Raw genomic sequence first — 23,940 nt, 5'->3', positions numbered from 1 at the left:
CATTTTTTCAGGGGACAATACCAGCAGAGGGGAGGGGAATACAACAGGGCTTGGCAACAGTCTTAGAATTAGATATTAGTAAAGAGCAAGGGGATGGGCACGAAATAGTTACCCAAGCTGGATTTCATATTTATAATTATAGCCACTTGGAGGTGACACAAGAATTTTTTAGCCTTTTTACTAAAGGCTTCAAATTTGTACCTAGTCAGAGTAGCAATTTAGCTCGAACTATTTTGGATGTTAAAATATTCATTAGAAAATTAAATTTGGAAAATATGTTTGGACATAATTCGATGGTAATATCCAACAATGGACTTAGAAAACATAGTACTTTCAATCCCCCTATACACCCTCAATTGAAAAACTTAGAAAGCAGCATTGAGAAAAGAATTAGAAACAAACTCAAGGTTCATATGCGGGGGTCCAATTTGGAAGAGAATGAATAGATACTTCTCCAAACTCTGAGAAAAAATGTTAACATCCGGGTAATGGAGCCAGATAAAGGAGGGGGTATTATATTGATGGATAAAATCATTTATGATTGTAAAATGTATTCCATTTTGCAAGATAGTTCCATATATAGTCAGGTGTCAATTAATGAAATTAATATTTCGTATAAAAAAATTGACCTGGCCCTTAAACCAGGGAGTTATAGATCCTGACACACATTCATGTCTAGAAACTTCAACACCTAGGGTCCCCTTGATATTCCGTGTCCCTAAGGTTCATAAAGATGTTGCCAATCCTCCATATTAGACCAATAGTGGCATCTGAAGGATCCAAGATTTCCCCTTTATCCAAGTTTTTAGACTGGAAAATGAAAAACCTTTGGGGCAAAGACACCCATTTATTAAAAGACTCATGGGAGTTTTTGAGACGTATTACACCTGACTTGAAGGTAGCTAATTTCAGATTTGTTACAATTGATGTTGTTGACCTATTTTCTGTTATACCCCATGAGGTAGGGTTGGCTTGGATAGAGGAGGCCCTGAGGGGTTCTTCTAAGGCTAGTGAAAATTATATTTTTATTATTTTAGAATTAGCCGAGTTGGTACTGAAAAATAATTTTTTGTATTTTCAAGGGGAATTTTACAAACAGGAATCTGGGGTGGCTGTGGGAGCCCATTGTGCTCCCCCTTATGCTGACATAGTTTTGTCTGTATGGGAAAATAAATTTATCCATAATAGTAAATATATTGAGTTTTGGAATTTTTACACCCGATTCCTAGATGACATATGTATTTTTTGGACTGGTACAGATGAAATCCTCCAGGAATTTATTAATTATATTAATCAGAGTACTACTTTTTTAAGGTTCACCTATCAAGTGACCATGGATTCCGTTAATTATTTAGATGTTTCTCTACATGTGACAGAGAATGGGTTTAAATCCAGTATATACAGGAAACCTACCTTCTGAAATACTTACATTAGATTTAGTAGTTCACACCCATTATATAAAAAAAGAGAGCATAGTCAAGGGACAATATGTTCGAGCTTGTCGCATGACTTCTTGGGAAGTAGACTTTTTGGAAGAGTATGACAAACTCAGGGAAATGTTCCTGCAGAGGGAATACCCTCTGGAATTAATAATACATATACAAAGGGAGGTATGTGACAATAGACAAAGGAAATTTAAACCTGTTTTAGGGACTGGACTAATACAAACTACAGTACCAACAGGTCCAGAGCAAGTGAAGCAGGTTTCACATATAATTATATGTTCATTACCAATTTTAGTACCAATGCCTACACTATAAGAAATATAGTTGAAAGTGAATGGGCTAAATTTAATGAATATACAGATTTACCAAATTTAAAAGGGAAGACCATTAAAACAGTTTTTCGAAAGGGGTTCAATATAAAGAACTTATTAGAAGGTAACAACTCCCCTTCCATATTTTCCAATAAATCTAAGGGAACATATAAATGTGGGGCATGCCCACAATGTAAATATATTCTTCAACAACAGAAAGTATTTATAACAGCTAGGAAGAAATGGATAGAGGCTTATAATTTTTCCAACTGCAATTCTCAGGGGCTAGTTTATGTAGCTCTATGTAAAGAGTGTGAATGATTTTATATATGCAAGACTGAGAGAACCCTCAAACCTAGGATATATGAACATATGAATGATATCCAGAAAGGCAATCCTAGAAATGCCCTATTCAAACACACTCTCATGACCCCAAGCAAAATACCATTTCTTTGTGGTAGAAATGGTGTCTAGGGAATTGAGGGGAGGACCCTGGGAATCTAGGTTGGAATTTATAGAGACATACTGGCAAGTGGTATTTGAAGCTATCAAATACCCGGGTATGAATGAATATATTTCTCTTGTTCCCTTGCTTACGCTTAGAACAGCTAAATTGTGAAATAGGCATCAAGCAAAATATACACTTTATATATATTTTGTATAATTTTCAGTACTGTATTCTAATGGCAGTTTATATGATAATACAGTTTTATTTATCTGTTCAGTTTATATTTAAACATGAAATGAATTGGTATTTATAGTAATATATTTTCTATTTGGTTTTAAATTCTTTTACTATGAAAGGGATGATTTTAACATTGTATTTAACTGTATGATAGCATGTTTCTTTAAATGTTAACTGATTTGTTGATTCAATTGATTAACTGAAAAGTTACAAAAAGGGAGGTGTATGCTCAGAAGATTTTTTCATCTGTTGAAGTTTGAGTGCTACTCTTACGTGTGGTGATATTTAGCAATGTTAATGTATTAACAGTGAAAATGTGTTGTGGCAGTTTTCTACATTAAACTTGGTTTTAACTGGAAGCTTCGTTCCCAGCTTATTATTCACAGGAAACGTGTCGTGGCAGTTTCTTGATTTGTGTTTGGAACTCAGCTGTGGTTTGCTGCACTTGGTGACTGGTTTGTGTTGTTTTTTGTTGCCTTTATACCAGCCGTACTCCTTTTTTGTTGTTATGCATATATACCTATTACGACCAAGCTGACCTCCACGGGGTGGTCCATTAGAACCGGCCCATCCAACCCAGGCACGCCTGGATCCATAATTGCATACCCATTGTTCCTCCACCCCACCCATGTTAAATTTACATGCATAACATCAATTATCCACTTGTTATCGCAGCCATGACACACCTTTACACATTTCCCTCTCCAGAGCTTTTGGGGCCTACACATATTCTGTCCTGTCTCATGTATTCACAGGGTCTCCTGCCATGTATATTTGCACATACGTGCCTTTCCTGGGGTTATGGAATACGGCCATTTGCGCTTTCCAATTTTTGGAGGTCCCAGCATGGGACTACATTCCGTCTGTGTGTAAAGTAGTCCTAGCATTTCAATGATGTTACTCCCACTGGTAAAACCCTGCCTATGGTGTGAGTAGCAGTGCTCTGCTCACTCCTGGGCAACTTTTTATGACATACGCTGAAAGCACTTTATAATACCAACATTGCTCTTGATTCCCTTCACATCCCTTGTGTATGCTTTTCTTTTACAACGTCCATTCTTTCTATATATATATATATATATATATATATATATATATATATATATATATATATATATATATATATATATATTTCTCATGTATGTAGATATATATCTATACACACACACGTGTGTGTGTGTGTGTGTGTGTGTGTGTGTGTGTGTGTGTGTGTGTGTGTATATATATATATATATATATATATATATATATATATATATATATATATATATATGTGTATATATATTACATCTGTACATACAAATATACATTTCCTATGCTAGGAGCTGCTTACACCCGCACAGGTGCACTCGCCTATGCTTACTGTGCATTACATATGTTTACTGTTACTTATTTGTGCTTATTTGTGAATTATACATTATGACAATATCACTTTGATTGAAAGGATCTGGTTAATAGTCCCATGCGATACACACGATCACCTTTACATGTTTAAATGTCGGCTTTACAGCAGAGCAACATTCATTCCACAAGGAAAATGATATGTGCTATTGTCGACCTTGAACTGTGAATGCCTTTTCGTTAGGTGGATGCTCTAACTGCTACACTATTGGTGTTCTGCCTCATTTATATGTATACCCATGGTGCATAGTTACCCGAACACACGCATCATCACTTCACTTACACAGCAGGCATCCATTTACCTGTTGGGAAAAATGCACTACTACACATGCGCCATTCCCTATTTCCCTACTGCTGTGGACTTGTGCAGCATGTTGACTCACTCCAAGAATATTCAGACCTCCAAAGCCTATAGTCCTGGCACATACGTGTCTTCGATTGTCAAGGTGTTCATATGGTCCTCTGGGTTTAGGCTTGTCTGACTGGGGACTGGGACTGCCTTGTACCTAGTTGAAAGTCAGACTTAGCAAGTGGAGATCATTCGTTCCACTTTTAGCGTCCTATCTGTATTTGGAGATGCAGAGGTGTGCTCACCTATGGCCATCCTGATATATAACAACACTAACTATTACAGGGATTTCCTATATTGTGGCCATGTTCATTCTTCATATCTATATATATATATATATATATGTGTGTGTGTGTGTGTGTGTGTGTGTGGGTGCATATCGGTCTGTACATACACATGCATATACACCTACATGCTCATTTGCATTTCCCATACCGTTGAATCACTGCCACCTACCATCATGCATACACACTTGCATACCCGCTTACGTCTCGGGTTGCCAACTTTTCATATGGCCAAAGCGGGGCATTTTCAGGAAACACATCAGATTTTACAGGCCGACACATACCCAGTCAGTACAAAGGTTTGAACTTTACTTATTTGCCTAAATGAATACTTATTCTTGTAGCGGTTTGTTTGCTTAATCTGTTTCTTGTAACTTTGAGTATTTTATATAAATAACTGTTTTATGCAACTGTTACATGAAACATGGGACATATTTCCTACAATCACAGGACAGTTGCCATTGTATTATATTTGGTATGAACACAACTGCCCAAAAAGGCACTGTCCCTCACAAGGTAGGGCAGGTGGTAACCCTACTTACGTCTGCTTTACAGCGCTTTAAGCACCCTATATCCGACTGCCACTATGCGAATGTGTAAGGTATATATTCCCAATAATGCACGTGGGGACACATGTATCACGGTCAGGTGTTTAATCCCTCGCAAGGTGGGGCAGGTGGTAACCCTACTTACATATGCTTTAAAGCGCCTTAAGCACCCTATATCCGACTGCCACTATGCGAATGTGTAAGGTATATATTCCCAATAATGCATGTGGAGAGACGTGCATCACAGTCAGGTGTTTAATCCCGGGTCGTAGGTTCTGCAGGACTGGCTGGAAGCTGACAGTCTTGTGGATGACTACTGCTCATACAACTTGTGTCCAGATGTATACAGGACTGGACATTGTGTAGTGACACCAAGTCTAATGTTTAGAACAGATACATATCCCATGAGGGATATCCAAAAATTGTGGGGACCGATGACGATCTTTGCTTTACGGCTGTAAGGTAGGGTTATACATGCAAGGGATACATAGTTTGCAATCCTGAGACTGCCTAGGGTGAGACTGCCTACTAGATATGGGTAGGGGTCACTATGTGCAGATATGGCCGCTCCTATCTAGCAGCCCGAGTATGGCTGGTTTTGGTGGACGTTCAGGAAGGGGGGGTGTGCTGTGATGGGGATGATGGGTATTCAGTTATGTATCCAGGTGTGTTGGGGTTGGATGGCTCAGTTCAGGCCAGACCATTATGTGGGTATGTGCCGGTAACGTTTCTGTACATGTGTATTGCACATTTTAATGTTCACATGTTTGTGGGATTGTATTGTGGATGTGTATATTTGTTCTTTGGTTATCTTCCTGATTCACCCTCCGTTCGCTCGTAGACCTCCAGTTCACCTATTGTGCATCCAACCCAGTCTCCCCTTGGCGAATTATTACATTACCCATCATCCCCCACCCCCATATTCCACAAACAACATTCATCCCTTCTCTAGTTGATGGCCCATGGCACAGTCAACAGAACACATTGCGTATACTACATATCTCTGGGACCAATATGGTTGTGAGGTCTACACTAACATTTCAGATCATCCACATGCTGTACTTCACGCGCATATGTACTCGCAAATACTTATCTTTCATGACATGGTAGCTAGACCTGGGTAATGCCCATTCATCTATGGGCCATCCTGACAAGGACGACTTGGACCGCGAATGCGCAGATATTGGGTGAATGCTCTGCCCATTGGTAGGGTTGCCACCTTTTCATATTATCTGGATGGGACATTTTCGTGGCACACATCTGAGTTTACAGGCCAACACATACCCACGATCATTACAAAGGATAGTCCTTTAGTTTCATGCCTACATATAAGCTTTTATTGTTGTAGCAGTATAGTTGCTTATTCTGTTTCATTTACTTGCTTATTCTGTTTCTTGTAACATATAGGTATTTTATATACGGACATACGTACTGTATGGGACTATTACATAATATATGGGACATAATTATGTCCTACTATCGCAGGACATTTCACATTTATTATTATTTTGGTATGGACGCACCTGTCTAGAGGGGGCTGTCCCTCACAGTGTAGGACAGGGGGTAACCCAAACCATTGGGCTAGGCTTGGCAATTGGCGGCATGCTAACACGATGCATTTCGCTTCCACTTGGTATAACTAGTGACACTACAATGGAATATGGGCATGGGGTTTTAAATATCTTTGTTCGAGTGACGGGGACTCAATATTCAGCTATGTGCCTTTGTGTTTACTTCTTATTGTGGTGTTCACAATGATGTCTTATATGCTTTGCATACATTTCAGTATCCACGGACACTGACAGGAGTGATTACTATTAGTGGCAGGCTGTACTAGTCAGCATTTTATGTTGCGTGTCTGCAGCCGACATGTTCACGCCTCCGTGCAGCGCTTGGACACGCCCCCTGTACTTGTACATGTTTCCTATGCACGTGGCCATTACGGCAGTGTGCCTTCATTAATATGCATGTGGTGCTGCTGCGCCATCTCTACACCGGACAGTCAGCGCAAGGCTAATGCCGTCCTTGCGCCGAGCTTCATGAATCCCTGGGAGACCCTTTCCCCTCCTTTTTCTACTTTGCGTTGTGGGATGTGTGTAAGGTGAGCAGTAATACACTACTTTGGCTGGAAGATGTGTAAGTGAGTGTCTGATTGTCACATCTATCTTCTGTTCAATTAAAATAAATTGAGGTGTAGTGGTTATTAATGGTCTTCACTTGTTCTGTTACTAATTGTGTGGAACATACTGTTACGGTATAATTGAACCTTTATTCAATAAGTAGTCACGTTGCAATTTGTGTGTGTAATTTTGAGGAATTACGGAAAAAATGTTGCTCTCTCTCTCTCTCTGTATGTATGTATATATATATATATATATATATATATATATATATATATATATATATATATATATATATATATATATATACACACACACACACACTCATATATATATATATATATATATATATATATATATATAGAGAGAGAGAGAGAGAGAGATAGTGAGAGGCAAAAATAAAAAAGGATTATTTCTGAATGACGCCATCACCAGGAGCTAGCAATATAGCTCAGCTGTAAAATACATACCAACTTAAAATTGTTAAGCTAAACTGAATTAAACTAAACCAAGTTTCAGTAAGAAAATCATCTGGAGGTCTGGACTTGGGGTTCCAATCACTCAATTAATTTATTTTATGATGGATAAGCACTGCTATATATATTGTACAGCACAGCTATATACAATGTATATAGTGGTTTCAGTAATGTAAAAAATCTATGTACCTGCACATTACCAAATTACTAGAGCTACATCTGAAAGACTGTGACACTAACCATTATACCCAGGAACAGCTCCGCAAAAGCTGTTGCAACTATCTTTCATAACTTACTGCTATGTGTGCTTTCTGCTGCAAGCTTTTGTTGTGAATATTTCAATTTTGAAGCTTTTAAGCTGCCAATATTTTGTATGTTCCACAAAGAGGATGTTCAACAGCTTTGAGAAATGTAGGGGAGCCCAATTTAAAAACAATGACGTTATGGTCAGATAAAGGAAATAGAAATGCTTTAATGGAATCAGTTTTCAAACTCAATTAGTTAGAAATAAAAATTCTAGGAATGGGCACTACAATCTGAAATACTTAAGAGCCGTGTGTATGAATAAAGAATCAGGTTCAGTAAAATCATTTAAATCTATAAGGTTCAACAAAGCTTTTCTACTTGCACTAATGTATTTTTTGCTTATTATACAGATAATTCACCATCTAGGATCAGGCTACCTTTCACATTATTTAATAAATAGTTTTAATATATATTTTTTTTCAAACTTTGCTCCAAACTTGACATAGGGCACATAAGAAATTCTGTAGTAAGAGTCTGCTCTTGTTTTCAATTATTACCTGCATGAATAAGTAGTCTTTGGCATTATAATCTTATTTCTTCAATGAATAGAAGTTCTTTTTTTTCCTTTAAAGGAGGAATTAACTAGAATAAAATTATCCCAAAAGGTTATTTATTGCATATGTCTTTGTATTAGATATGTTTATTATAAAATACTATATCCTGTTTATTGGTACTAAGATATTTAAAGAGGCACACAGACCCTGTGTTCCATCGCCAGTGTTTAGTTTCTTAATGTTAAAGCTATAATAGTAACCACTATCATTCACATCTCTAGTATAAATATTTTGATGTAAATATTTGATATTTGTATGCCAAATAGTTGAAATTATCTGTGTAGTATACATTAAAAGCTTGTATATTTAAAAATAAGATGGCGTACATTGTTGACTTGAAAGGCACACCATCATAAGCAGTAGCGATAGAAAATTTTAATTGTTCAATACGAAGAAAAGCAATTTATCCAAATGGAATTCCAAGTTTCCTAATGTGATTTGAAAATCCTATGAAAGCTACCCACTAACCTAACCCAAAACGTTTTGTCTAAATGCACTGCAAATGTCTTACTCTTGATACTGCTGTTGCTATAGAGAAAAAGAACGAAGACTAGATTATATGTATGCAAAAATATAAGCCTTAATTCAAATCTTGTGAATGATCATTCAGTATGAAATGCTAGTACCAAATTCATTATAAACAAATAAAACTTCCATAACATATTCTATCTGCATGTGTAACGTTTATTAATGTGTTTATATTAATAAAATCATGTTATCCTCATAATATATTTTCATTTAAATGTTTAATATAATCCCCTCATGAAATAAAGATAAGTATGCATTTTGCTGACATTCTATTCAATATATACTATATACCCCTTTTAGTAATTCCTTTACATAATTACCAATGACAACAAGGGATTTATAGTGATATAGTTATGGATGCATGTTTCCTCCAGCCAGTACGCTTCACAACCACTTTCTTACCTGTACTTCCTCTTTACTCACCCTCACTCTTTCCAGGATGACTTCGAGAGAATAGGATTTTTGGGAAGAATGCCAAATTTTGAAATCTATGTTTTCCAAAAGGCGTTATTCCACTGCCTATGTAGGCAATGCAATGTATGAAATGATGAATAAAATGCAGGTGAACTATTTTTCTCCCATTCCCGCAAAAGGTCTGTCAAAACACATTACAAGTTAGCTCTCCAAGCTGGAGGAAAGGCAGTGGGGGTATCTAATGCTGACAATAACTTACATTATTCTTTTATTACTGTGTTCACAAAAGATAGTCTGTTAATAAAAAAAACACACACTTGAGAAGAACTGGACAATTCTGCTTGATGACCATCACCTAAGGGAAAATATTGGTGAAAAAACAAGAATTATATATCGCAGGGAACTAATCTCAAGGTGTTGTTCGAAAAAGCATTGTAACAGACTACTATAAAGGGCATGGAAACTCATTGGGGTTGCAATTATTGTAAGTTTATCATTGCTACACAACAGCTACAGATCAGCCAACCTGTAATTAACATTAATGACTACTATACTTGCAACTCCACAGAGGTGGCATATTGTGATACCTGTATTTCATGCCCATGGTTTCATATTTGGAAAAATGAGAGAAAACTGCTTGAGAGAATTTATGAACACAGTTATGATGTCAAGAAAAAGAAATTGACAAATACAATAGCTAATGCCATTAATGAAAATCCTACACATGACTTTTAAACTTTGTATTGTTTAGCAAATACAGGTTTATGATAGGCATGGTCCATGGCAATTACATCTTGAATGGCACGTGCTTTACTGGCAACTCAAGTTGAATTCTGACAACTGGCCTGGTTTAAATGGTCAACTTTCTATTAGCTGCCTGTTGAGGTTAAAAGCATTTGAAAGATGGCTATGTTTTCTAAAATTAACAGGGTGGACAATTTTATCATTTTTATTTACTGGTGTAGAATGCTGCTATGGTATTATATACATGGTTACAAAACATTTTTTGAAACAACAATTTCATGACACATACACATATATTTTATAAATTTTATATTTATTGCATATACATATTCATGCATGTTTTTCTTGCATTTTAAATTATTGGTTTATACTATTTATTCAAGTCATAGATTGAGGGCGGCCACGGTGGTGCAGTGGTTAGCATTGCTGCCTCACAGCAAGAGGTTCTCCGGTTCGATCCTCCGCTGGGGTGCCTTCTGTGCGGAGTCTGCATGTCCTCCCTGTGGTCGCGTGGGTTTCCTCCAGGTGCTCCGGTTTCCTCCCACATCCCAAAGACATGCTGCAGGTGGATTGGACACTCTAAATTAGCCCTAGGTGTGCGTGTGAGTGTGCCTTCTGTGAAAGGTTGGGCGCCGGGCTGGCAACTCGACACCGTAAAACTCCACTGCCATTCAATGTGCGGACAAGGTGATCCGCTGTGGCGACCCCTAACCGGGAAAAGCCGAAAGAAGAAGAAGAAGATTCAAGTCATAGATTGCATGCATTTTATTTAATTAAAAATTTTTTTTGCACTTTAATGTTGAAGAGTTGTTACATTTGCTTGGATTTGTTAGTGTATGTGCTTTATTTCTTAAGACGTGTTACTGTGTATTTTTTAACTTGTAAGTCTTTTAACTTGTAAGTTTCTTTTTTAAAGAACTACTTGGCTTTGGAAACTTTGCTGGGGGCTTGGCTAACACATGACTGTGTTTAGCAATTCTGATTGGTTTAGGATAGTATAAAGGGAAGTGGAAATGCTTGCATGATTATATGCTGAAGTTTCAAGCACTGAGACAAGAGCTTATGTTTTTATTCATTTTGTTTATATTAGTTTACTTAATAAATTAAACCTTGTCCAGAAGAGTTTTGTGGTGTGGTCAAGTCCACTGTGTTTTTATACTAGTTTGTGCCTTCTTTTCATTTGCATTAACAGCTCACACAGGTCTGTTGCACACAGCTAGAATATGACAAGCGTACATGTAGAACAGGTCCATGATCACATGTCGAATCACCTCACAGTTGAGGAGTGTCAGGCTGTCTCTATACATGCATGTGTATGTGCTGAGTCACGTCATAGTTGATCAGTGATATTGTCACAGGCTATTGCTTCTGTGCGATAGGCCTGGATGAAGGTAAGACTGCCTATTGTGATCTGGCCTATGATTTTGACATCATCACACATGCAGATATCATTGAGAAACCCGTCCAGCTGGGGATTAACCCTTATGTCAGTAAATTCATAACCAATTGGCTCACTGACAGAACATATACTGTGAAAGTTGGTGAATCAACCTGTACTAGTACAGCTGACATCATTGGCAAACCCCAGGGATCTGTGGTTGGCCTTTTACTGTTCAGACTATTTCTCAACAGTTTAGATTAAAGTTTATGGCTGTTGCCTTACCATGTTTGCTGATTCTTGCATATTGGGTGCAATCATTGAGTCCAGCAATGATAATAACATAGTATGGGAGGAGCTAACACAGACAAATGAATGAGGACAAAGGCACATGATCTACAGATAAATGCAGAAGTGTGTCTTTTTTATGTTGTCCATCTGAAAAGGGGAATTCCATCTTAATCACAGCACTGACAACAGTCCTGCCATGCTGACATGCAGTGATGCCAGCACTGGGAACACATATAGATAGCAGTTTGAACTTTTAAAACAAAGTTTCCACACTGGTATTGAAAGCTTATGTTGTGCATATAATACATCATGCCATCAAATGCAGATCTTAGGACTGTATGAAAGCACTGTAGTCAAACCTCATCAGAACAGTAAGAGAGTATAGTATTCTCTTTTGCATGTACCTCACCAAACACTTCTACATGGCCTACAAAGCATGCCATGATGAATCTAGATAGAGTTAAAGCCATGTTATTGTAATCTGTCTGGTATAGGATAAGGTGACATCTTGCTGGCCTCCAGGCCATTGTCTGATCCTGCCCTGGTGGGAGAATTGCATATCCAAAATTCTGCTATAGCTGATGACATCAGCAGTGTCTTTTGAGAAGAATATGGTAATAAGAGTGTCCCACATGCTTGGGTAAAAAGCTTTCTGCAATGTCAAGCAAGGACTCTCTCTCTCTCACACACACACACACACACACACACACACACACACACACACACACACACACACACACACACACATACACACACACACACACACACACACACTCTGTTGTTGCAGTGAGAAAAAAACTACCTATCGACCTACACAGACAACAGACCTCCATATTTAAGGCAAGTGGCACAGCTTGGAGTGTCTCAGACTACACTTTCTAGCTGATGACATCACCGATGTCTGTTGAGAATATAACAGTGTCCCAAATGCTGGAGTAAAATGCTCTTTATAATGTTAAACAAGAGCTCATTCAAATGCACACACACATACACACACAGACACACAGACACACACACACACACACACACACACACACACACACACACACACACACACACACACACACACTTGGCTGTACAGAGAATAGAAACCCTACCTATCAAGGGTACAGAATTCAGTACTTTATGCAAGCACCACAGCACAAGTCTGAATTGGAGTGTGCCAGGCAACACTTTATAGCTGATAACATCAGCTGAGTCTGTTGAGGAGAATATAACAGTGTCACACATGCTCGTGTAAAACATTAGTGAGAGCTCAAACACACACACACACACACACACACACACACACACACACACACACACACACACACTGCAGTGAGAACAGAACCCCTTCCTATCTAAGTACACAGACTACAGAACACAGTACTTTGTGCAAGCACCACAGAACAAATCTAACTTTTAAAAGAGTACAGGTGAACCTAAGTAGATGACATCAGCAGGCCATGTGGGAGACAACATGTTTGGAGGCCTGCAAGACTCATAGGTTTATATGTTCATAGAAGGCTACTAGTCTAAGGGCCCTATAGTGTTTAGAAGCCTAGCTGTGTAAAAACACAAGTACCCTTATTGAGCATAGTTGGATGTTCATTGTTAACAGAGCGATTTTTGAGAAGAACTGACTGGATCTGTCCAAGAAGGACATATGTGCCACCACAGAAGTGACGTTATAATCACCCAAGCAGTAGTTAAGGTTGTGCTTGAATAGGGCCATTGAGGAGCACTACTTCACATGTAGTGGGAGCCTATTACAGAGGAGTGTGAGTCACTGGGGTATATATCTGTCCCCCCAAGCATGTTCTGTTTATGTCACATGCCAGAGAGTGTGAGTTGCTTGGGGATATATTTGTTCCTCCCAGCATGTTCTGTTTATGTCACAGGCTAGGGTGAGAACAATGGGCAAATTATTTTTGTCCAACTTGATTTACAGATGTCCAGCATTTCCAGTGGGTCCAGGTCTGAGACTGCTCTGTAGAGCAGGCGTATATCACCTCTCAACAGCCTGCATGATACAAAGTAAAGTGACAGATCTTTCAGTCTTTCCATCTATGTCATGTTTTGTGGCCCTGGAGTCTCACAGACACAACCATATGTTTCTCAAATTGCTGCAGGTGTCTGTTGCATTACAGTTAGAACAGAGTATTGTACTCAATTAGCGGTCTGATAATGGTAGAGTGCAGCTGAGGTATGACCACTCTGGTCTTGGATGTGCTGTCCATATGTATGATATACACAATGCAGAATGTGTGTGTCACCACTATGGACACATAGTGATGAAAGTGCAGATTGCTATCAACATGCGTTCCCAAGTCTCACAACACTGAGCTTATAGGAGTGCATTGTATATCATAATTAGCGGAGGTACTGTATTGCCAAAGGGGACAATGAGACATTGTGTGCTTTAAGGTTCAGTCTGTGCGTTTGTAACTGGTAATTTGTGTGTGGCAGCCCCTTCTCTATATTAGTGTGTGCTGTTACCAGTCATCTTCAGACTTGGTAACCCACATTCCATCTACCATTGCCTGCCTTCATGGAAGTAGTTTGCAAATAGTTGAGGGCCCAGCACAGATCCTTGTGGTATTCTAATGGTAAGTGGCTAGTGAAGGAGGTGTAGTCCCTAACTTTGAGAGTGTGTGTTCTGTCAGTGAGTCAGTTTCCTATCCCTCTACTACTGTATGGCTTAATTCCCACATGGGAGACCTTCACTATGAGATATGAATGGGGGGGGGGGTACTGTCAAAGGCATAAGATAAATCAGCATAGGTGGTGTGACCTGTTATCCCTCATCCGGGTCTTTGGGGTCAGTATCCAAGAAGTCCACAAGGTACAATAAGGAAAATCTGTCCTTGACAAAAACAAAATGGGTCAGGTCAAATGTGTTGAAGGTTACATATGTCCCTGTGGATATGGTCCATGATGATTCCTTCCCTAGCATTGCAGATTAATGTACATTGAATAATACACAATATTTGATATTACATTTTGTACTGTGGTCGACATATATGCGGAAAAAGTACTGAAACACCAGATTTGCAGTGCTTGGGGTGGTGGCAATACATGGATATATTGTAAATATGTGATATATTGTTAGATAGTGTCCTCACTTTGTAATGTTTCTACATTTAATCTCATGTCATACACAGAAAATGGATAGTAAACAGCAGTAATACAGGTTGGTGTGTAGCTAACAAGTGTGCCAACACCAGCCGCATTGCTAAATTCTGACAGTACTGTGTCTATGAAATATGCCTGCTGCTTTACTTACTCTGTGGCAGCATGTATTAATGCATTTATACATTTCTTTTTGAGGCCAGATGGTACTAGGTTTGAATACAGATGTAGCTAATATTTTAAATGCTTTATATTACAGAGTGATAATGTAATGACATGATTTGTTTATACAAGATGTGTCGCTGTGTGCTGGCATAGCACAGCAGTGTTAAGCAGCATTGCCACCGCTCACAGATGCTGCACATTGGTGTGTGATGAGCATCTTAGCACAAAAATAGATTAAACAAGTGGAATGGGGTAGATAGGACAGTAGTGAAATGAGGGAGCAAGCAAAGGGAAGAACAATGGAAAAGCAGAGCAGGAATGTGCGGGAGGGTGGTAGGAAAGAACCATAGCTATCCATTTCTTTAACAATGTCAAGTGAACATATGTGCAAAATATTAACTAAATTAGAAATATCACCACCAGCGAGAGTGGTGACCACAGTACTATCATGTTGTATAGCCAACTGGACCAAGTCACGTGTGTCAAGAAAACCTGTGTGTGAAATGGAGAGCTATGTATGGGACAATTGTCTTTTTTTTTTGTGGGACAGGTGCCCATTTATTTTTTATTTCACAGAGAGAAGAAATTTGGGGGAGTGTCATAGGTATGTCTGGGTCAGGTAAGTTGAGTAGGTGAGGAAGCAATTCCAGACCTATAAGACAAACAAGACAAGAGACAGGGACAGTGATGGATACAAAAAGGTTGAGGGGCACCATGATTGGGGTGAGGGTGGGGACATCCAGAGCCCACAGTCATGAAGCTGAGAGACAGTGAATATTGAGTTCTTACCCACTGGACTGTCACTTTTACCTCACTCAATTGTTGGCTGGAGTGCTTGACATCTCCTCTTCCTCATCCTAGTACTATGCAAAGTGATGGATAACAGCATCTCCAGCCAATGTAGGCATGTATCAATGGTGAGGTGCACCACCCTATGCACCATCCCTGACAAATCAGTGCAGGTGATAAAATCACCACCTCTACCACTGCTCCCGGAGTGTACCACTAGTCCAGTGTCTAGGGCAGGACTACCTGAGGGTGCAGGTAGTGCAGGGACAGAAGAGGCAGTGCCCCCAGGTTGGGTCCCAGACATGCCGGGCATTGGTGCTGGAGCTGTTGGAGGGGAAGGCAGGCAGATCCAGTGGGGCTGGCCTACCCTGCTGTGGTGTTTTGCATTTAGTTATGTGGTACACATGGATGACATGGACACATATTGACAACACATAAAAATAAAACAAGAAAATAAAAAAAATAAATAAAAAATAAAAATAAAATAAAGTACAAATTAAGTTTTACAATAACAAAAGAAAAATAAAATAAAAAAATCATAAAAGAAAATAAAATAAAACAAGTTTTAATAAACAGTATAAAATAAAAATAAAATAAAATAAACAATAAAGATAAGGGTTGGGTTGAGAGAAAAAAAAGAGTCCCTTCCCCCTTCACCTAGTTACTCTGGAAAAGTTCAGGGCTTCTCACAACGGTTACGACACCCTAACAGCTAAATAAGTGCTGCCATGGATAATGTTTATTTGCAGTTGCTGAGAGTGAGACACGGGTTAGATACAATCTCGGTACACTGTTATTGCCAAATCTATTGTAGGAGAAGGGGACCTTTGCTGGTTATGTCGTTTCAGGTGCTCACTCCCTGCCACTAGGGTATTAAAAATATCTCCAGCCAAATCCAGAAGACACCCTGATATTTTGCCTGCCAGCTAGGCTTCATAAAAAGAACTACTACTGTGAGGGCTTTCCCAGAAAAGACTTTGAATGTATGTAGCCTACAACTAATAACTAATAACTTGTGAACTAATTATCTATACTCATATGTAATAGCTGCCCTTCCATGTGTGTGTTTATCAGCAGCCTACCACAGATCCCTTTGCCTCTCTTCCCCCTCTGGTATGACTTAACCCTAGAATACGGTACTAGATAGAGGGAATGCTTATCTCTGCTTTGCACCCTCTTTTTGCCACTAGGGCAGCATTTTACCAGGTAAAGATAGGAACATTTATCTCCAGGCTTTGTTCCCCTTTTTTAACCTAAAGCTGGTAGATATCTATATCTCATACTCCCCATTTCTATAGCTCCTACAAAACACTAAACAATACTTTCCCTTACACTTTGAGTTCAACTTACCTTCTTGCCCAGATCTTGTCTTGCAGTTACTGATACTTTCCTGTTGTAATCAGTTCTCTTGCTCTAGCCCGCTCAGTTCACCCTTCGGGCTCGCTCCGCTCATCTACCCTACCCCCATCCCCACCCACCCCTGACATAATTTCCTTTATACTAAACCCTTCCTCACCACACCCATCCAAGCCCCACCCAGCCATTTCTGCCCCTCCCACCCCCCCTCACCACCATCCCCCTCCAACTCCACCCTCCTCCTCCTCCTCCTTACTCTCTACTCAATATACCTCATCCCCTACACCTCTCCCTCACCCTATCTGCCTCTAACATCTACCTCAAACAACTACTCCTTCTTGTATATCCCTCTTCTCACACTAGTACCTCTCACCTAATCTACAACCCACTATGCTATACCACTCCCTTCTTCTGACACTACCAACTACCTCCACACTTACAATTTTATACAACCTCACCTCCTGCACCTTTCCCGTTGAAACCCTCACCCACCCACCCACTTCTATTTGTCCACCCACCTTCACACAACTGCCTCACTCATTCCTAAATCCAGTGCCCTGCACTAGTTGCATTACCTTAACTCCACAACTAAAATACAGTTCAAGCAAAACAACTCACAATAAAGGAAAACCCAAGTGCCTCATACTCCTTGTCCCCAAACCTCACACAATTCCTTCTCTCCTCTCTCTCTTGCTGTCAGGTGACATACATTTCAACCCTGGCCCAGCTCAACCTGCTTCTTCAGTTTCTACCCTCAAGCATGCCACCACCCCTAACCATAATATCCCACCAAAACACATATCCTTTTACTCTATCAACCTGAGAAGCATAGAAAATAAAATTACTGACTTCCATTCCTGGTTCTCACACCACTCTCCAGATATAATAACCCTTAATGAGACTTGGTTAAAACCTCACATCCCCGATAGGGACATACTCCCTCCTGGTTATAACATCCTTCAACTAGACAGAACAAAAAGAAAAGGTGGTGGTGTTGCAATCCTGTACAGAGATAACCTCACACTTACTCCGATACATTCCCCCTCCCCCCAATTCCTCTGCTGAACTCCTTTTGGCCAACTACAGAATAAGCCCCCACAACTCTCTATACATAGCTGCCTTCTACATCCCACCCGGTGACAACCTGACTGTAAAATTTACTTTCCACACTCACCTCAGACCTCCACAATGAGACTAATATAATGGGAGATGTCAATATCCACTGGTCCTCACTCACAACCATATCCCCCACTACCTTCATAAACCTACATGTTTTCTCCCAATTTGTCACAACTCCAACCTACACCACCAAATCCGCCACCCACTCCTCCATACTTGATTGGATCCTTGTATCCCATCCTCGCAAGTATCACTTCCCCGAAACCCTTACCGATACCCTTAGCGACCACTCTCCTACCAAAGTCCTCCGCTTTACCCAACACACCCTCAAACAACACGTATTTAAAACCTGCCTTAAGGTAAAAAAAAACTTTGACCCAAACAAACTCAACTATCAGCTCTCCCTTATTGACTGGACATTTCTCAAACATCTGGCTCTTGAGGAAGCAGTCATGGGATTTAACAACACATTCCTCAGCATTTTAAACTCCTTGTCACACTTACGTAAGATCAGGATTAAATCCACTGTGTCTCCTTGGCTTACTCTCTCCACTCTTTCACTAATGGCACAGGGAGACACTCCATGGAAATTCTGTATCAAAACCAAACTGCCCATTCACCTACAACAATACAGACAACTTCATAACCAGGCTAAGAAATCAAACAAAGATGACAAAAAAAATTACTATACTAACCCCCCTAAATCACACCTTCACAACCCAAAAAAAATCTGGCGTATTATAAACAATATCCTACATCCAGGAAACCCATCCACCCCCACCCAAACCCCACACTTACTCCTCTCCAAACTGTTACTAACTTCAACTCTTACTTCATAGAGTCCATTAGCAAAACTTATGAATCATTCCAACACCAACACCACCCCTCATGCCTCCTGCACTAATCACCCTAACTCCTCACCGGCTTTCAACCTACAAACAGTATCTACCTCTTGCATAAAATCACTGCTCCTTAAGCACAAACCTTGCTCTCCCTCCATAGATGGTCTCCCTCCACCTTTTCTAAAACTAGCTGCTAACTCCATAGCCCTACCCATCACTATCCTCATAAACAGATCTATTACTGAAGCTACAGTCCCAGTCATCTGGAAAAAGTTTTACACTATACCTATTCACAAGGGAGGTAACTCCACTAAACTTACTAACTACAGGCCTGTCACAAAACTATCTCTTCTGTCCAAGATCCTAGAAAAATGTGTACACAAACAAATTATCCAGCACCTCACCCAAGACAACTTAATTACCACCACCCAACATGGCTATCATCCTGGCCATAGCACTTCTACAGCTCTCATCTCTTTCATAAATATTATTGCTCAAGCTAGGGAACAAAATAAACTTGCATTTGTCTCTTTCTTGATCTATCAAAAGCAAGCATTACTCTTAGACAAACTCTCCCACCTAAACCTATTCCCTGCCACTATCTCCTGGTTTGCTAGTTATCTTAGTAACTGCTCCCAGTCAATCAAATGGGATTCAGCTATCTTCTTAGAACTTCTAGTACTGATGGGAGTTCCCCAAGGATCAATCCTAGGACCACTGCTTTTTGACATTTTCAGCAATCAGTTATCTAGCTCTACTCCTCACTCATCCCTAATGCAATATGCTGATCACTCCACAGTCATCACTATTGCAGACACACTTCCCTTACTCCAGTCTAAAACTCAGAAATCCTTCTTGTCTGTCGAGATCTGGCTCAACCAAAACCATCTAATCCTAAACCCAAAAAAGACCAAACTCCTTCTCTTTCATCCAAAAAAATGACCCACCTGAAACCAAACGTCTCCATCTCCTCCCACAGCAACACACCCATTATGGTGGATAATCACACTAAACTACTTGGGGTCATCGTTGACGACAAGCTAAAATTTGACCAGCATGTACTTAACAACATCAAGAAAACCCACCAAAAACTTGGCCTTCCTTACAGAAACAAAACCTTTCTCTCCCCTCAAGCAAAAAATGCTCTATCACATGCCTACCTTCATTCAAATCTTCTCTATGGCTTTCAGATTCTCACCAACCTGCAGACCTCTCTTATGACCAAACTTGAATACACCTTTAATAAAGTAGAAAAATTTGCCGCTGAACGTCCCTACTTCTCCCACCACTGTCTTGCTCTACAAAAACTGAAATGGTTAGAGCTCCCTCACATCCTTACTCTCTCCCAACTCCAAATAATCCATTCCATTTTTTACCAGCCCACATTCTGCCCCGCAATATCACCCATCATCTCATCCTACACCCCAACTAGGTCAATCCGGAGCTCTGACCAACACCTTCTGACCATAACCAAACCCAAACTCAACCTAGGCAAAAACCTGTAGAGCTATTACCTCATCAAACACTGGAATAAGCTCCCACTGGACATACGGAACACTACATCCAAACTTCTATTCAAAAAGACTGTGAGAAATCACCTTAGATTAAACAAACTCTGTCTCCATTCTCAGGCCCCTGACTAACCCACCTCTTCAGCCCAATCACTCACTTCTCTTTCTCCTACTAGTACCTAACATTTCCTCCTTCCAAACTCACCCTCCCTTCTTCCCCACTAAACCCTTTCCCTACCCCTACCCTTAACTGTCCTTTACTATATCTATCTCCTTACCAGTAGAATGGTCAACAATTACTGTTGCACTCTTATCTCTCCTTCACTGCTACCAAATCACTCCTTACTAGCTTTCTCTCTCTCTACTTTAAATTCAATCTCTCCTGGACTACCTGCCTGAAGTACATAGGTAGCAAACAATGTTTATAATCTGTAATCAGTATTATAATGGTATACTTGTTTTACATTGTTAGGTATTTTTTGTGTGTATTTGCAAATGTTTTTATTCTTGTAACTTGCATATATTTTGTAACGCTGGAGCTTTTCTCCATGGGTCTCCACTGAAAAAGGGCCTCGGCCCAGATGGATCAATCCGATCAACAAATGTCAAATAAATAAAAAATAAATAAATAACATTATTACCTATGTATGTGATATACAATGCATTAATAGAATTGTGACAAAAGGAGGTACTGTCAGCACAGTTATCTGGAATTTTGTAAATAATCATATGTCATTTGTGAATATTAGCATGATTCATATGGTTGTGTTAAAAATGTATTAGAACTCTATGTTGTCTGTATATCAAACTGCTGGTACAGGAGTGTGTTTTGAAATGGTTTGTGAAGCACTGAGTCTAAAGATGTATCCACAGTGTACCCTACTGGAAAAGAACAGAAATGTATATACAATATTGTAACTGTGTAAATGTATGTATTTTAACAGTGGAAAGTGGAACATAGAAGGTTAATTTCTAAAACTTCAGAAAATAGTTGAAATTAAATTATTTTATAACTGCAATATAAAAGATGGTTTCAATACAGCAATGAGACATGATGTCTAAAACTAGTGAGCCTTCTGCATTGTCTTGTAAGTGTTTTGTTGTTTTAAGTCTTCCAGCAGCTGCAAAGATCTAAGGGCTATATATTTTTCACAGGAAGATGATAAAAGCTGGCAGTTTCTAGCAATGGGGGCTTAGCATGGGAACTAAAGTCAGATTATATGAAGTGATGTCATCCTGCAAGCTAACCAAGCAGTAACATATGAGATATTCATTTAAGAACTCTCTGAGAGAGACAGGGGATTTTGTATGTTGTTGACATGACAGCATCAGCTGGAAGACCCAATCACCACATCTGTCTTTACCTGGCTCAGTAAGTAAGTTAACTAGGGTACAGTAATTTCTCTTAGATACAGTTAGGAATATAGTGAAGTATAGCTTAGATTTTTCTTTATTTATTTGAGACTGTCCTACAATGTTGTTTTAAATATTTCCTGTGGTTTTGAACAATTATGTAACTGTGATTATTTACTGTGTATTTTCTTGTTCTTTTGTTATTTATTATTAAATATATTAAACCTATCACTGCGGCTGATATTTGTGAGATATATTTAAGTTGTGGGAGTACTTGCATATTTATTTTGTGACACTCTGGGCCGCTCCTAAAAGCCTTGCCCTTGGTCAAACTACCATTTGTATTGATAGTAACATTATACAGTAAGATTGGACATCCATTGTTGGAGGGCCTTAAAGTAACTGATAAGACTGAGCGATGGTAGGGGAAACTACCTTATAGTCTGGGGAAAAGGGAGCATAGCTACTAAACCTGTGCAAGAGTTTCCCAGGGGTGTGTGTGTGTGTGTGTGTGTGTGTGTGTGTGTGTGTGTGTGTGTGTGTGTGTGTGTGTGTGTGTGTGTGTGTGTGTGTAACTAAAACCTCAAAGAGTGTGTGCGTCATCTACTTGGGCAGGGATGTGAAGCACTGTTTGTCACTCAGGTGAGATCTCAACTCCACAGCTGTGCCAGTGGGGAGTCTTACTTGGGATCTGGAGAAGGAGAGGGAAACCAGACACAGACTCACTGTGGTCTCTTTGCACTCTTAAGGGAAATTGCACTTGATGCAGAGAGCTGCATCTGGAAATACTGTGTGTGTACCTGCCATCCTCCCACTGTGTGCTTTCCCCACTGTTTCCAGTGGTGAAGACTGAGACTCCTGAAATACTGGGACAGTGTCGGGGCATCACAACAAATATTTAACTCTATCATCTTAACCTTTAGATTTAAGTGTACACCTCCTAAAAGATGCACACTATACTACAGATTGCAGCAAGTAATCCTTAAAATGTGCATATATGGCATATGTGAGTCTTCCAATTATGCAGATTACACTTTACAGCATGGCATTTATGCCATTGGTAATGAGGCTTCAATTTAATGAAAATATTATTGAAGAAATACCACACTTCAAAATTATATAGTACTGTTATTTGAACCCACAACCTCTGACTAAAGTCTAGTATTGGGCTCTTACAATTGGTTTGTGCTAAAGACTAATGCATGTATACTTCCTTTTACAGTTAGGATACGCATGCTCAATTTAAAATACCAAAAAAAGCTATATTTTAATGCTACAATAGCACTACTCTTCTGCTGTATGCGTACCACATGCTTCCCTGATTCCCACCAATCTAGTCCCTTGGGTTCTGACATTGCACTCCCACTCACTGGCAACTGTGGAAAAAAAACAGAAAAGAACAGAACACCATTATGCATAACAGGCTTGCCTACATTCAACTTTCTGAGTCTTAGAAGTAGACTTACAGCTAAATACGAACATTCTTACCAAGGTACTTAACACAGACTCTGATTTTATTTTGTATATTTTTTCTAGTAGACACTTCGATTATAAACATGCAAATTTATTTTCCAAAGGATTTAATTTTGTTCCTTCAGCTAGCGCTACAATTGGACAAACATTGGTGGACTTGAAATTGTTTGTAAGGAGGTGCAATTTGTCAATTTGGTTTGAAAATACAACTTTTGGTGTCTCTGATGGTAATTATGGTACTAAGTTTAAGAGGTCTAATACATTTCACCCTCCATGTAATAAAGAAGTGTCATTGTTTGAATCACTTGTGAAAGGGATACACGTATTTCTTTGAATGAACCTGTTAAAAATCTGGTATATAATCTTAACAAAGCTGAAAGGATTTAT

This window comes from Protopterus annectens, chromosome 3.part1, assembly GCF_019279795.1.
Source record: "Protopterus annectens isolate FY-2018-M chromosome 3.part1, PAN1.0, whole genome shotgun sequence".
Taxonomy (NCBI): Eukaryota; Metazoa; Chordata; order Ceratodontiformes; family Protopteridae; genus Protopterus; species Protopterus annectens.
Note: the sequence above shows the minus strand (reverse complement) of the source record.